The sequence below is a fragment of the Phalacrocorax aristotelis genome, chromosome 2 (assembly GCF_949628215.1).
Source record: "Phalacrocorax aristotelis chromosome 2, bGulAri2.1, whole genome shotgun sequence".
Taxonomy (NCBI): domain Eukaryota; kingdom Metazoa; phylum Chordata; class Aves; order Suliformes; family Phalacrocoracidae; genus Phalacrocorax; species Phalacrocorax aristotelis.
This window is the reverse complement of record NC_134277.1, coordinates 60,972,682-60,985,884: the sequence shown is the minus strand read 5'-3', so window position 1 is coordinate 60,985,884 and position 13,203 is coordinate 60,972,682.

The following is a 13,203-nucleotide window of genomic DNA, read 5'->3' as shown; positions in this document are numbered from 1 at the left end:
CCTCTTTTCCTGCCTGGATCCATGGTAGGTGGCATGAAGCCATGCATCCATGGGTAGGAGAAATGTTTTCCTACAGAGCTCACAGTCAGCTTGTTGTCTTTCAGCTTCTTTGGAGACTGCTCTGTGCTGAAGCCAGCTCTTCTAGAAATGGCTGTGAATGCTTGGAGGCCACAGACTGATGTCATGTTAATGTTAGTGCTGGAGTTTCTGTGCCATGAAGAGCTGGTTTTATATGAAGCAATTCTGCTGTTATCTGACCCTTTGCAGCATGGCTTTCTGCACCATTCCTGAACATCTGGACAAGCTCTGTACACACCCTGAAATCTAAATTATCATGTCTTTGCAGAGGCTGGGTGAGACTACTTGGGTGTGGAAGGACATGGTCATTCACCAGTTTAATTTCTGTATATAGAGAGGAAGAGATCTGCTCTGTGAATTGCCATGAATCCTTACATTAGAAAGGTGGAAGTTTCAGTTTCAGAAGTGCTGTTTGTTCAAATCCTAAACTGTGTGTGGCTTGATTAACAAAAAGATAAAGGAGGTAAAGCTGTATTTAATCCCATCATGCAAAGAAAACCCATATCACTCTCAATAACCCAGTCCTCTGATGGATTTCCTTATGCTGGGGTTTTGAACAGACAGTTGTTTCTTCATAGTGAAAGCTGATGCTTGTCATCCTGCTCTTGACTAATGCCCTTCTACTTGCTTTGTCTAAGTTACAGTAGCCTTCCTGAAATTCAGTATGTTTTGCCCTACAACAGGGGAGAATGGTTTTGCAATACAGCCTGGTAAATTGCTGCTCATAATGGTAGAAGCAGAATAAAAGAAGATACAGCAGAAACTAGGTCAGAAAAAATTAAACAATAACTCAGATTTCCATAGTCGAGAAATAAGGCTAGACAGGACCATTTATTCTGAGTGATTTAAAGATCAGGCCACAAGTTTTCAGCTGTTTAATTTCCTTATTCAGCTAATAACTTGCATTTAACCTAGGCACCTCTTTCAAAAAAAAAAAAAAAAAAAAAAGCAATACAACCAAAGCTCCCTAAGCTTTGGTAAGTGCTGATTGCAGAATAGTAGGGGTTGGAAGGAACCTCTAGAGATCATCTTGTCCAGTCCCCTTGTTGAGCATGTACACCTAGAGCAGGGTTGAGTATGTACACTTAAGAGGATTGCATCCAGGTGGGTTTTGAATATTTCCAGAGAAGGGGACTCCTCAGCCTCTCTGGGCAGCCTATGCCACTGCTGTCACCCTCAAAGGAAAGAAGTTTTTCCTCATATTCAGGTGGGTTTTCCCATGTTCCAGGTTGTACCCTTTGTCCTGTCACTGGGTTCCACTGAAAAGTCTGGCCCCATCTTCTTGACACCACCCTTCAGATATTTATAAGTACTGATGAGATTCCCCCCTCAGTCTTCTCTTGTCCAGGCTGAGCAAATGCAAGTGTCTCAGCCTTTGCTCATAAGGGAGATGCTCCTGTCCCCGGTCATCTTCGTAGCTCTCCGCTGGACTCTCTTCAGTAGTTCCCTGTTTTCTTGGACTGGGGAGCCCAAAACTGGACACAGTATTCCAGATGTGGCCTCACCAGGGTGTAGAAGAGGGGGAGGATAACCTCCCTTGATCTGCTGGCCACACTCCTCTTAATGCACCCCAGGATATTGTCGGCCTTCTTGGCCGCAAGGCCACATTGCTGGCTCATGGTCAACTTCCCATGAATGTCCACCAGCACTCCCAGGTCCTTCTCAGCAGAGCCACTTTCCATGTACTGGTGCATGGCGTTGTTCATCCCCAGGTACAGGACCTTATGCTTGCTTTTGTTGAATTTCATGAGGTTCCCCTCAGCCCAGCTCTCCAGCCTGTCCAGGTCTCGTTGGATGGCAGCACAGCATTCTGGTGTATCAGCCGCTCCTCAGTTTTGTATCATCAGCAAACTTGCTGAGGGTACGCTCTGTCCCTTTGTCTGGGTCAGTGATGAACGTATTGAACAGGACTGGACACAGCAAGACCCCTGGGGAACACCACTAGTTACAGGCCTCCAACCAGACTCTGTGCTGTCCCATTCAGCCAGTTCTCAATCCACCTCACTGTCCACGCATCTAACCCACACTTCCTAAGATTAGCTGTGAGGATGTTATGGGAGACAGTATCAAAGGCCTTGCTGATGCTATGCTAATATTGATTTCTGAACCACAGGATGCAGGAAATGGGACATGCCTCTTCAAAGTGGTACTGCTTTGAGTAGGGAAGGCAGTTTTGCATTCACTTACCATGTGAAATATTTCATATTATTTTGCTTATGCCTCTGGACAGTAATCTTTAGTCATGTATTTTAATGTGGGTTTTGGTTCCTCTTCTATGCTTTTTTTAGTTGGTTTTGGTCTTTTACAGTCTCAAGATATAACTAAATGATAGCCAGTAAAACTCCACTATCTTATAATTAAGCTGTAGCCCTTCCCAACCAGGACCCAAGGGAATGGCAGGAAGATGTGCCAGGGGAGGTTTAGGTTGGATATTTAGAGAAAGGTTCTTTACCCAGAGGGTGGTGGAGCACTGGAACAGTCTCCCCAGGGAGGCAGTGATGGCACCAAGCCTGATGCTATTCAAGAAGCACTTGGACAATGCCCTCAGAGACATGGTGTGAATTTGGGGTTGTTCTGTGTGGGAACAGGAGTTGGACTTGATATCCTTGTGGGTCCCTTCCAACTCGGGACATTCTACGATTCTAACCAGAATATCTTCACAGAAGGCCTAGTGCCAGGTGGGTTGAACTTTGCTCAAGAGCTTTCAAGGAGCCTGAAGGAGCAGTAATAGAGCACATAACTACAGCAGATGCAAATTGAGAGAGGTATTTAGTGTACTTACCAGTCCATTGAAATATAAGTGGCCTTACTAATCTGCCTGCCTATTTTTTTTTCCTGAGAGATCACCCTTAATTTGGACCAACCAGCCAATGTTTAAATACAAAAGTCACATTTTTAAATAAAAAAAAAAGTCACGGTGGGCTTTGGTGTTCATTCTTTCACTTCTAAGATTCACCACGGTATTAAGAGATCTTTGAAGCACAGGTCTTCTCTATATCAGCACAGCAGTGGATGTAAGGGTGGCAATTCCAAATACTGGAAGCTGTCCAAAACAACAGGTAAAGATCAAAAAGTCTTTATTTGGTCACAATGCTGTGGCAACAACTTCAATGGTACCAGCAATTCAGTGTTTGAGGTATTTTTGTTTGTTTCCTAACAGTGCAGCCTGGTTTGCTGAGAATTGTAGGAACAGTCAACCTTCATTAGATGTACAGTACTTAAACACTGAGGGGATCCTGTTGAACTATGGATATGTCATACTTTTGGCTGTGGAACTCTGCATTTTGAAAGATCAGGCCTAACTTGTTGATGGAAAACATACTGTGTGGAAAGGAAGGAGGAAATCAGGATAATGTGTAAAGATCACTACACATATGTAACTGTGAATAACAGGCAGTGACAGGCAATACAGCTAATCACCCATATATGCTGCTACAAAATATGGATCAAGAACTATGTGAGTGCAAGAAAATCTGGGAAAACATTTAGTCTGAGAAATGCATCAGCTCAGACATAGAATAAGAACAGTATGAAGATGGTCTAGTGGGAATTGTAGATCTTGCATTACTCTAGTTAAAGGAAAAAAAAACATCCCACAAAACTGGTTTGATTTGAAACCTTCCTGGTTTTCATCTTACCACTAGCTGAAATCAGTAACCAATGTAGAGCACACATTTTTTTAATGGTGATAAAAGAATGAATAAACATTGCCTGACTCAAGAGGTGTTCTGCTAATAGGCAAAGAAACTAACAGCTAAATTTAGTTTCTGAAGTCAAAGTCTATGAAGCAAGTCCATCAAATGCATTCACAAATACACTGCTGGATTTATTTGCCACCAGAAAGAAGGGGTTATTTTGTGGTTCTCTGCTGTCTATGACATTTAATTTCTGCTAGGTCAAGTTTTTTTCTCCTTTATTAAATGGAATCCAGTGTTAACCTTTCAGAATAAGAAGATATAGTTCTTAATAGCATTATGGCTATTTTAGTATAATCAATACTAGCATCTACCCAGCATTATGGTTGCAACAAAGTTTTTTTTCATCCCAAGTCCCAATTTATTAAATCCAGTAAAAGGCTCAGTACCTAAAAATCGGGTGACTGGTCCCTGCAGTGGAATGTAAAAATCTTAAGTTTGGTATCTGGGATGCACCTACAGGGGAAAAATCCTCCTGGATGGGATAAATAAGCACCTCAGACAAGATCCTAAACAAACAGGGTGGTAAGAAGCAGTAAAGCTCCAGCCAGCGGGAAATGCTGAGGAAAGGGCCAGAAAGCTACCTATTTTTCAGGCTTAGGCAGATTTCTTGAGGTCACGGGAACATGTTGGTACTCTGTTGTGATCCACAGCACAAAACTCCTTCTGGAACACAGTTGACTGACATGTTCCTCCAAAAAATTTCTCTTTAAGTAGGAGGTGTGACCCTCCATGTTTTTATAACTGGTTATAGCACCTGCCCAAGGTCAAGGAGAAATTTTCCCTTTTCTTCCTAAAAATGCTTACATGTGCATCTCTTGAGACAATGCTCTAGCTTTCTATCCATCTGTATTGAGGTTGGTGGCAAAGTTTTTGTAGTGGTCGGGCTACAGGGGTGGCCTCTGTGAGAAGCTGCTAGAAGCTTCCCCTATGTCCGATAGGGCCAATGCCAGCCGGCTCCAAGATGGACCCACTGGTGGCCAAGGCCAAGCCCATCAGCAACGGTGGTAGTGCCTCTGAGGTAATGTATTTAAGAAAGGGAAGAAAAACTCTGTACAACAGCAGCCAGAGAGGCGTGAGACTATGGGAGAGAAACAATCCTGCAGACACTAAGGTCAGTGAAGAAGGAGGGTGAGGAGGTGCTCCAGGCACGATAGCAGAGATTCTACTGCAGCCCATGGTGAAGACCATGGTGAGGCAGCCTGTCCCATGCAGGCCATGGAGGTTAAGAGAGGAGCAGATATCCACCTGCAGCCTGTGGAGGACCCCACACTGGAGCAGGTGAATGCTCAACGGAGGCTATGACCCTGTGGGAAGCCTGCACTGGAGTAGGCTCCTGGCAGGCGCTGTGGACCTGTGGAAGGAGAGGAGCCCAGGCTGGAGCAGGTTTGCTGGCAGGACTTGTGACCCCGTGGGGGACCCACGCTGGAGCAGTCTGTTCCTGAAGGACTGCACCCTGTGGAAGGGACCCACACTGGAGCAGTTTGTGAAGAACGGTCTCCCATGGGAGGGACCCCATGCTGGAGCAGGGGAAGAGTGTGAGGAATCTTCCCCCTGAGGAGGAAGGAGTGGAACAAACAACATGATGAACTGACTGCAACCCCTATTCCCTGTCCCCCTGTGCCACTGGTGGGGAGGAGGTAGAGAATTTGGGTGTGAAGTTAAATCCAGGAAGAAGGGAGGGGTGAAGGAAGGCATTTTGAGATTGAGTTTTTATTTCTTGTTATCCTACTCTGATTTGATTGGTAATAAATTAAATTAATTTTCCCCCAAAAAAAGTCTTTTTTGCCCATGATGGTAATTGGTGAGTCATCTCTCCCTGTCCTTATCTCAATCCACGAGCCTTTCATTATATTTTTCTCTCCCCTGTCCAGTCAAGGAGGGGGAGTGACAGAGCAGCTTTGGGGGACACCTGGCTGTCATTGCTGCTACATCTGTTTAGAGATATGAAAACTTTTTGGGTTAGAGAAAGAAAACAAAGTGTTACTGGATAGCTGATGGAGAGGATGAGCTTACTGATCTTGTTCAATGGGCGGGCAGGTCCTTCTTACCCAGTACTTAGATCTGACCCACATTATGGTAGAACAAGGCTGCTCAAGAGGGTGTAGACAGAGACAATGACTCCATTACTTGACCTGGTGTTTGGGGCTGCTGCTCCCTGCCCACCCAGCCAATGGTCCACATAGCTTGGGGAAGCTGGAGGGTGTATCTCCACAGCCCTGCATGTACAGCTAAGCAGAGGGGAGAAAGAGTGGTTTGATAATTACCTCCCTGTACTACTTGCTTTGGGGGAAAGAATTCTGAAGGAGAAGGGCTGTAAAGGAGTTCAGGATGAGGCAAGGAAGTATGGAGCTGAAAACAAGGAGAAAAGAGGAGAGGAGAGGAGATGGCAGAGAACAAAGCACTGGTGAGAAGGGGAACATAAGGAGGGATGACAAAACCAAGGCATAGGAAAACCAAAGATAGATAGAGTGTTGTAGTGCAATACTTACTTAATCAGCTGTTGCTTCTTACTTTAATTTCCAAAGACAAGATTTTTTTTTCTGAAAAGAATGAAATGTCATCTTCTGGTTTGGTCCTCACCTCCCCTGTAAATCTGCATTATTTCTTTATCAGCATTAAAACACAAGTTCACTCTTTATGTAGTAATTTTGAACTCTGTTGGCACCTCCTCCTTTTCTCCTTATATGCCAAAACTATTGATACCTTTAACTGCTCGCCCACCACCCCTGATGATCTGAGATACATCAACGGGTGAAAGGTACCTTTAGAATTACTCTGATGTGCTCTGAAACTGCCTTTATCTGATGAGATATTCTTTCAAAAGTGAGGTTCTTATACTGCTTCACAAAAGTACTTAGCAATACTTCTAAGTATTTGTGCTAACTAAATGGTATTTATTTATAAATGTGTTTGTATTCATAAAGAAGTAGGAGTTAGTTTTCAAAAGCAAGTTAACTACTGCAGATACTTCCATTTTCCTCAGAAATCCTTTGTTTTTTCTGAGGAAGAACAGACAGGTCTCTGCCTATAACTTCAAAGTTAAAAAAAATGTTGCATGTCTAGCTCTCTGTGCCATCCAGGCTTCCTCCAAACCACCCTTACCTTAGAAGTGCCCTGAATTCACCAGTCTTTCACTCCCCTATGAGACGCCCATGTTCCCCGAGCCTGGATTTTTGATCATACATCAATCCTCCCTTCCCAGAAAAACTCGCCGTTTCTCCAAACACATGCAAACCTGATATGCTCTTGGGTTTCCCCTGGAGCTCCAAACCCCCACAATTTCTGATTCGTTAAAGCCCTTACTTACAGTAGAGCCAGATTTGGCACTGGCACTACACTGGTGATTTGCTTCCTGCTCGTTTCCCCACTCACAGCCCTGGGAAGATAGGTGTAAAGGTCAGCAGGCATTTTGGCTCTCATACGCAGCTAAAGGCAGAGCAGGAACTGCAAGAAGCCTGTGGGGACTTTGTGGCTGAGCACTTCTCCATCTGTTCTGTCACCCTGGCCCCCAGACAGGCAGGAGTGATGCTGGCAATTGAGCATTGCACTCAGCTATCCTAACGCAGTTAGCTCAAGACTGCACATAAGGTGCAGTTGAGCTTTATGTAGCAAGTTATGTCTCAGAAGGTCATCTCTGTCAGGAGCACCCTGCCGTGCTTTTGGCATGTCACCAGACTAATCTAAATTAACAGATTATGTTCTGTGGTTTGGAGGCTGCAAGCAGCGCCAGGCAAACTGAACCATTGACAACTTGGCTGGAAGTGTGGATATTGAGAAAACAGATACTGGTTTCTTATAAATTTAAAATTTCATTTTTTACTTTTTTGGCTGCTTTCCCTTGCACTAAGTCAAACTGAGAGACTGGTGAGTGGTAGATGAAGCATGCTGTGGGGTCTGCTTGAGGTGCAAAAGACTAGTCGAGTGCAGTAGTGGGAAGGGGGGAAAGAGAGAACGAGGAGATCAATCTGTAACTGACTGTGAACAATCAATTGAAATGACCCACTACCTTCGGACCAGCCAAAGTTTTGCTTCCCCCAAAAATTATTTATAGCACCCCAAATTCAATACTTCCTCAGATACGGCTAGCTGGGAGGAGCGCTCCTAGTTTTCCTTTACCAATACATTCACGTCTCGAATCGTGACAGCACGATAAAAGCCGCGATTGAGAATAAAAGCCTTTAAGTACAGCAGCAAAATTCCGCCCTTCTCCCGCTGGGCTGCCCCGCTGCATTCTGGGATGGTAGTATGTAAATCAGGAGGACCCGCCCCTGCGGGGCGGTGTGCTCCCAACACCGCCTCCCGCCGGCCCTGCCTGTCTCCTTCCATCATCTTGTTTTAATGGCGTTTGATAGGTGGAATCCCAAAAGTAATTCTTTTTCTACCAGCTCAGTGAAAAGAAGTGTCCGACTGGAAGAAAGGAGCTTCTAGGTACCCCGGTGGAGGGAACCTCCACAGTTTTCAAAAAGGGTATTTCATAAAAAGGCCTGCGTACAGGCTTCAGTTATGGAAAGAGCTCCCTTCAGCACTGCCCAATACTGAAAATTTGTATTAGCTCACTGAGAAACTTGATGAGCACTGAAGGTAGCCCAAGGCAAGCAGCAGGAGCACACAGTTAGGACAATCTGGGTATGGGACCACCCCACCTGCCAGAAGCAAGCTGTTAGATCTGTGCAGCTGCAGAAAGGAATTTCATGTCTGAGAGCCTCCCTTCAGTGTATTTTTCAGCTTCTTCTGCACATAATAAACTACGAGATCAATAAACACTGGTTCACATAACTTACTTTCCCCTGGGCTTCACTCTCCTTTCTAAAGAGGGTTGCTGTTGCTCTGGGAATACAGCCTGTCCCTTCTGCCTGAGGGAACCATGGGACCAGACACAGCTGTGTTCTTCCGTAAGTGGAAGCAACTGATAGTTAACCTCTCTAATTGCTACCTTTTTCCTTTCCCAAAGGCCTGTGATTATTGAAGGAAGCTGGGTTTTCCTGGACTTGGAGGGCTTCTCTTGGATATTTTCTCTAAAGGCCTGCAAGTACTTGTCTCCATTAGCCGTTGGGTCTGGTGTAATTCTTCATTGGGACTGTTTCCATAATTGTCTTCACTGAATGCTTCCTAGCCAAGTCTCTCTTCAAGCTCTTGAAAATTTCCTCGAGTGCCAGCATATGTTCTGGGGAAAGTCTGTCCTGGTTAAAGGAGGGGCAGGAGAACACACAGGTTTATCCCAGTAGTCCTACTCCGGTGGAGATGTAACATGCCAAGCTGCATGTGATTTTGGTGCTTACTGCAGAAAAGATGTAAATATCTGATTCTTTAAGCTCCCAATACATATGCAGGAGGAGACTTGACTACCTATTCCTCACGTATTGCTACGTTTTCATGTCTCCTCCCTGCTGCTTCCCAGAACCATGGCATTAGGTGCACTTTTCCTTCTGTGGCCTTGCAAACTGCCACTGCAATTGCTATTGCATGACCTGTTGAGAAGAGCCCCAATGAGAGTATGAAAGTCTGATGAAGCAGATTGTTAAAAAAACTAGTGGCTCCCTTGGATCTGGAGAGGCCCATGATTATGGACAGAAACATGAGATAGATAAAACTGACTTTAACAGGAAAGGAAACTAATCACTGTCAAAAAGACAGCTTTCAGAATGGCTCTGTGTTTTATGAAGAAAACAGCTAGATTAACTCTCTCTGCAGCAGTAACACCTGAAATACAGAAGATGGTAAAGCAGAGAGAAATCCTTCAAGGGTTACACTTGCTGTACTTGCTTTGGAATCATATGATAAATGTTCCCTGCATTTTCCCCTGAATGTTCATTTTTTGTAATGCTGAAAATACCCATCTGTAGAGAAGATATATGGTACAAGCATGAGGATTAGCTAAGGTAGGTGCTCAGTTTTTTGGGTGGATTACTGGTAGCAATGTTTTGACTTTTTATTTTGGAGCAGGAGCTGCAGCATTATTAACTAACCAAAATTAAAACCTTCATATCTGGTCTTTATCTTGCATTTTCAGAGCATGGGCTGCAATTAAATATAGTCACAGATAATCACTGAGATACTAAGATCCTGCACCTTTATAGCAATTTATTCTTTCTTCTTTTCTTCTATGAAAGCTTTATTATGTGTCAGTACTACAAACTGAGTAAGTTCTGGTCTGTTTGATTTAGTTCGGGTTTCTTTTTTGTTTGCTTATTAGATCACAGATTCAGATCTTTATCTGACCAGCTTTTTCTTCTGGAACCAATTACAGGAATACAAATGAAGTCTGACTTGTCGCCTAGCCCTCCTGCATACAATGAGAACTCTCCTCAACAGCAGAAAGTATTGGAAAGTATTTGGAGTCCATAGTGCCATTCATTGTGGCTACAGACATTTTACTAAAAAAAGAATTGTTTGCAGATTGATTTCTTTTATCCATACTGTTTTGCTTCTCTGAAACTTGTTTTTCTCCAAGGGAATGTTTCACTGTACTGTAGCTGTTTCATTCAAGTTGGCATGTGCTATAGGTTTCCATTTAATTTTATTTTTATACTCACTGATAATTAGGTCCATACCTTCAATAAGTGTAAAACAATATTGCTTTTTTAACATCACTGACTCTTAGCTATTATTTACATTGAAAAAGCACCCACACCTCAGCAAAACTAGCACCCCTCTGACAGACAGTACAGCACCCCCAATGTACAGACAGTACAAACAATGGGCAAGAGACACTGCCTGCAAGGTCCTTAAGGCAGAGATTTAATGCGTTCTGATTTACATCAGCTATGGTCCTCACAGGGCTAGGATGGTGACAGGGGATGATACGCACTTATCACAGCACATGACTGAAGCATGTTGCATTTAGACATCTAACCTGCTGTTGTTTTAAATTGGTGGGAAACGACTTCCTAAATTATAGGTCTGTATTTTCAAGGCAACAGAGAAAATTATTTCATGTTATTTTGTTAGTAGGACTTCCTTCTGAGGCCAAGTAAGACTTGGCTTTCCCCTACTCAGGGCTTCAGTCCTAAGAGAGATAACCTGTATCACTATGAAAACATTTCATGTTTTCCAGGATGGAAAAAATTGTGACGTACGTGGAATTACACAACATGTCTTTTTTTTCTTGCATAGCTTCCATACAATTTAAAGTTGGGAAGTATCTCTCCCCATTGGGAATTAATTAAAATAACTTTATTTAACCTCTGTGGACTACAGGTATTTGTATATTCAGAGTCTTCTAACACCTTTCCCTAGTGAACACTTGCTGAAGAAATAGCTCAGCTTTTTCAGTGGAGGTGATGATGTTGCATATTTGCAATTATTATTTCCTACACTAAGCATCTAAGTTAATACTTCCAGAATTCAGTTTAAACAACAAAATAAACTTCTAGTGAAAGGATAACTTTGCCTAGGGAGAAGGTACTATGCCTAACTGTACTTTGAGCTATGTTCTGTTAAAAATGTTTGTTTTGCCTTAATGAGAGAATTTTGTAATCTGTTAGCCTTATGCTACTTCCCTATCACTCAGCTAAAAGAAATAGAGTAAATTTCACAAGAAACTTGGTCATATCATGAGGAAGATTATTTTTACATATTTTTGTTTACCACATTTGACTCTTACAGGTTTATGTTGTAGATGTTGTGGCCAAAACGATTGTGATAGTGTCAAAAGACTGATGTGGAGGCTAGAAAGGTAACAGTTTTCCTTTTGTAGCTTATTTTGGAGACAATCCTCTTCTCTTCTGCGCAGGTGTAGATAACCCTTTGGCAGAAAAATTTCAATGTTTCTGTAGCACAAAGACAGACTGTCCTGCAGAACGTAAAGGCATTGTGCCTGGTGGAGCAGGTGCTGCATAGAGGGGCAGGGATGCACTGCAAGTCTACGTGTACATCAGTTGTAAGTCTGAGGAAGTCACCCACAGGGGCTTCCCCTGATGAGCTACTGCCCCAGTAGGCAGAGTGGGCTCTGCTGCAGTGTGGTGCAACTCCATGGCGCTGCAGGAGGGAGGATATTTCCTTCTCTAGAGGGGAAAGGAGCTCATTAGCACCCACCTCTGGGACTGGGGCTAATGGCTGATGACTGGATTTTGTCTCCCTGGTAGAAATTTTCGTGGTCTCAATTAAGTTACCTTAACCTTTTTTTCTTCATCTGCCAAACTCTGTGGGTCTGAGATGGAGAAAACCAGCAGCTCTGTAAATAAGCTACTCTGATCCTAAAAAGACCTATGAGTCTGTGAGAAGTGATTAAAAACTCCTAATGAAATTTCCTCTTGGTCGATCAAACTAAGAGCATGATTGCATGTGCCAATACCTTTTTACTATCACTGACCTTTATATCACATTCACTTGTGTAAGCCACAGCTGTTACAGATTATATCACATAGTAATAAAAGGTTCACTAGCTTTTGCTTTACAATAGTAATTAATATTCTAATAATTAATACTCTGAGAAATTAATAAAATCAGTCTATAACATTACCTTGGAAACCTGCAGCTGGATACAAATTTCACAAGTTCAAAGTGTTATGAAGAGAAGGAATTTTCTAGAAAAATGATCATCACATATAAAACACTTTGTGGCATTCTTACCTCCAAACTTAAGGTACGGTATAAAGACTTGCTGTTCACAATATACATTGAGTTGACAGTAGTATTTAGTAGGATTTTATCTACTAATCTAGTGACTGCAAAGCCAGCCATAAGATGTAATCAGCAGAACTGGCTGCTACATTCTTAGTGGACTCCCAAATACTTAAATTCAGAAACTCCTAATGTTTAAAATTTAAAAGTTTAAATTTTAAATCTCCCCTAAATTCACAACAGCTTATTTTTTGAAGGAAATGCTTTGAATCTGACCTTTCCTACATTTCTTGTAACAGCATATGTGCAGCCTTTTCTGTTTACAGTGATTGCCTCTTCTGCTCAAAATTTGTGACCACCAGGACATTTTTGGGAAAAAATGGGGTGAACTCTACATTTAGGGCATATGTACTACCCCAGGATTTGTACAGGCCTCCTAGATGGGGATGAAACTTAGACATTGCTTATGTTTGAAAGGAAGGTGGGTTGTTGAGGCTTTCTAAAACAATGTTGACATGGTTGTATCTTCAGAGGTTTGCTGAACTGAGTCACAGCAGGGACAGGTGATGGGCTAACCAGGTTAGCAGAATATTTGACTCTCACCCCTCAGTGTGTCTGAGTTTAAAAAAAGGCCTCCACAACTGGAAGAGGCAAAGGACTTGTCCTCTATGGACATCAGAGGGATGGTTTTTAAGCTGCTTGCACCCAGCAGGAAAAGACATTAGAAACTTGTACTCACATAGCAGTAAGTCTTAAGAAACAAGGCTGTATATTGCCGTCATAGCCAAATCCCTGTGAAGCTGAGTGTATCAGTAATTAAAGTGGATGCAAGGAATAGAACTACCAGCAATGACAAAAAGAAAAA